General features: G+C 45.5%; 2 non-coding genes across 2 annotated transcripts; both read right to left on the bottom strand.

Annotated features, from left to right (window-relative positions):
* Window positions 1–1,082: 1,082 nt before the first annotated feature.
* Window positions 1,083–1,155, bottom strand: SARC_30235. The gene has a single exon. It is a non-coding gene; the product is annotated as a tRNA-Gly (tRNA).
* A 2,362-nt stretch (window positions 1,156–3,517) lies between these two features.
* Window positions 3,518–3,590, bottom strand: SARC_30234. The gene has a single exon. It is a non-coding gene; the product is annotated as a tRNA-Ala (tRNA).
* Window positions 3,591–3,920: the final 330 nt, after the last annotated feature.

Genomic DNA, 3,920 nt, shown 5'->3' with positions numbered 1-3,920 from the left:
AAGAGATTTTTATGATTGGAGGAGTTACACCCACTGCAGTTGAATGGGGAGTTGGTGGTGGCAGTAAGATAAAGAAGAAACTAGTATTCTTATACTCTATCCTTATTACTAGGGTTATATATAGAACCTATTATTATGATAGTCTATCATATCTTTTTTTAAGAAATTATTCTTATTGGGAATTTCGTTCTTGATAGGCTTTCAGAACTTATTTCTTCGAACGTAGCTACCCAGCGATGCCTTTAAGGAGACAACTGGTAAACCATTGGTTTGGATTCCCGGATCCTTTCGTACAATGGGAATCTTCAATTCAAATTTCTAGGTGGAAATAGAAGATAGAAACCTACCTGTCTCACGACGGTATTAACTAATCTCAAGTTCTACTTTAATGGACGAACAGTCCAACCTTTCCAAAATTCTTCAATCTGGAGGATGTAGATAGACAACATCGCTAAGTCAAGAGGGAATCGAACCACCCTAATTTTTTCGGAGCACAGACCCGCGTATTTTATTTTAGCGGGGGTGGTAGTTACGAGCTACGAGGATCGTAGCGTACATCCCCGATCGGGGGGTGCTATGCTACTCCGAAGGAGAGCGTGTAGGAGGGCAGCTTTGCACCTGCCCTCCACGATGCTACTCGGAAGTGTAGGAGGGAGACCCTCCCCCCCCGTGATAACCTAACCTAAGCTACGGGGGGGGGTGTCCCGTCCTATCCCCTCCCCTTGGGGTCCCCCACTCTTGAGTGGGGATCCGAAAGCAGGGATGTAAGATAAGATCCATCCCTTCGGATCTACTATGCCCTCCCTCTGGAGGGGTAGAGTCCCTCCCCGGGTTCCGGGGAGGTGTTCTGTCCTGTCCCTTCAGGGTCCCATGGGACCCTCCTACACCTTCGGTCCCTCCGAGGTATCCCGTCCCTTCGGGGTTGTGACCCTCCTACATCTTCGATACCCGCTCCGCGGGGATCATCTCCCCCCCTTAAAAATATTACCTCTTCTGAGATACTTTTGTGCCTGTGAATTGAGAATTTTTTTTTACTGGTGATTCAAATAACCAAGGTTTTATTATTATTCTTATTTGCCATTTACGGATAACTGGACTCGAACCAGTATTTCAAGTTTGGAAGACTTACACACTAACCAATTGTGTTATACCCGTGTGTGTATATCCTCAGCTGACCTCTGTCTTAGAATTTTACAGTAAAAGCAGAATAACTGATCAATTAAAATAGGGCGGGACTTGAACCCACGCCCTCTGGATATACTAGTAAATTGAAGTTCTAATGGTTCCCTTACTGTCCTTATGGTAGAGCCATCAGGAAGGATGGCTCTTATGCTACATCCCTGCTTTCGGATGGTGGAGGGGGGACAGGGACACCCTCCTACATCTTCGATGGTACGAGGGTGGTGGGGACAGGGACACCCTCGTACTGTCCCCTCGGTTTTTTGGTCCTTCCACCATGGAATGTAAAAGATGGGCTATCCATGAAGGGGATGGGATCAAAGGACTTGAACCTACAAGCTATCTATGTTCTTCTAATCTCTTCTTTTTTTAAGAGGTTCTCTTTTACTCCACTCTTGAGTGGGGGTGGGACACAGTGGGGATACTACATCCCTCCGGGAGCAAGCTTTGCACTCTACTCTTAAAAATTTGCTCTTATATGTGCTTCCGTATCTTAAAACCATCTGTCTATCTAGACCTCCTAGCTAACTTCATAGATAACTATATATTTTCCTCACACCTAAGAGTGTATGAGAGGCCCCTATGAGCTACCTAACCTACGACTGTGTAGACCCCACCACCCTAGACTAGCTACCCCTGAAGGGGCACGATGTCTGGGGTATCCAGACATCTACCCCACCCTCTCTGAAGATGGTACCCCTATCGGAGATCCGTAGGGATGGATCATCCATCCCGAGGCATGGTGGAGGGTCTCGGGACCCTCCTACACCTTCGGTACCCATAGACCTATTACATAAACTTACCTCTGGGGATACCTATAGCACCCCTACATCAAACTTACCCCTTATCGGAGATCCGTAGGGATGGATCGTCCATCCCGAGGGATACTCTATCCTCAATCACTCTATTAACATACCCTAACTTATAACCTAGTACACCACTTTATTCTCTCTATGGTCCCTACTTATACTCTTCTCAGCCTATCTCCCCTAGGACGACTAGTGTGTACATAAAATACGCCACTCTACATAATGTATACACCTAGCATAGAGTCATATCTATACCTTTATATAGATGACTATACTCTCTCTTCACCCTACTAATCTCATAGGGTACCACCCCCTCTAACCTTCCTATCACAGAGGATGACTTAGGGAGGAATCTAAGGTACTACCCTTCTATCCCAAAGGGAATATTATACCGGATTGAACTACACTCTGTGTACTCTTCCTAGTGACTACGGGTAGAATGATAAATATATCTCTAGTGTAATCTAGGTGTATCTAGAAAAGTAATAGATACTAATTTAGAAAAAAATAGTTACTCATTTTAATAAAGTCAGGTTGTAATATACCATCCCCTCCCTCTACCTATAGGTGGCTACCTGTTTACTCTCTCCCTCTATCGGAGAGGCAGGCATCCGTAGGGATGGGGATGGACATCCCGAGGGATGGTAGAGGCAGGGAACCCGCCTTCAGGAAGGATGGTTCTAAGGTAAGGTAAGATGAGATAAGATGAGATACATCCCTGCTTTCGGATGGTACGAGGGTGGTGGGGACAGGGACAGGGACACCCTCGTACTGTCCCCTTCGGGGATCCGAAAGGATGTAAGAGAATACCCATCCTTCCTGATGGATCTACCATATACCTAGTTGTGAAGAATAAAATAGAGATTCAGTAGCCTCTCACTAAACTAGTCAATAGATAGGGGAGATAGAATTTAGTTAACCGATGGAGAGATAGGCTCTCTCTTTTACCCTCTGTAAGGGACTCTTTTTAGTATACAGTCTCATATAACAAAGAGATTATATATCTACATCTCTTAAGGATAACTTCTCCTAGGGGCACCTGTCTAATTTTATATAGAGAGGACTTATGCAAATAAATGAGGATATCATAGATTCTATCTTAATCTAATACTATCATACACGCACCGGTGTCATCAGCAAGATATCTTTTATTCTACGGCGACAGTTATTTTCCCCTTTACATGGTCCATTGAAGTCAGTCTTATCCTTATTACACCTAAAATTGGACCCGGTGTTCTTTCCGAGGGATGACCTCTAATATATGTCAAGAGGGCTCCGCTAAGGGAAGGCTCTTATCTTACAGCCTTCCCTTCGGGGTTGGCCTACCCCCGCTCTCTGGGGCAATGGAGGGCCCTTGTGGGAGACTACCCCCCATACCCCTACGGGGGAATGGTAGAGGGCAGAAGCCCTCGTACATGGAAGATCTCTACGAGATCTCCCATCCCCTCGGGAAGACTGCCTGTAAGAGGGTTCCCTCGGGAGAGCTGCCCGCTCGCTCTCTACGATATAGGTCAGTTTTGGCTGAGAGTTGGACGAGAGTGGAATTGAACCTCTAACCTTTACTTTGCAAAAGTACTACTCTACCAATTGAGTTACACGCCCTATCTCCTCCTGTGCAGAGGAAGTATGGAGAGACACAGTAAGAGATAAAGGAGACAAAGTAAAACGGCACAAAAGACTTTTAATTTTCTAGCCCGTGGGGCTCCCTCGAGTGCTACCACCTATCTCTCTTGATCCTCCCGGATCACCTACATTTTTGTATGCTACACTACGGTGCACTAATAGTCTAATAAAGTCGAGTAGGGCTCAGCAAAGTATCCAGTATTGTTTATACCATAAGTGCCGCTACACTAGCTATACCCCTGTGCCCTGTCTATCATACATCTACACCCCTCTCTGATCTACAGATTATTTTATTGGGCTAGTATCGGA

Source organism: Sphaeroforma arctica (genome assembly GCF_001186125.1).
Source record: "Sphaeroforma arctica JP610 unplaced genomic scaffold supercont1.1476, whole genome shotgun sequence".
Lineage (NCBI taxonomy): Eukaryota > Ichthyosporea > Ichthyophonida > Sphaeroforma > Sphaeroforma arctica.
Note: the sequence above shows the minus strand (reverse complement) of the source record. Positions and strands in the feature narration are given on the sequence as shown.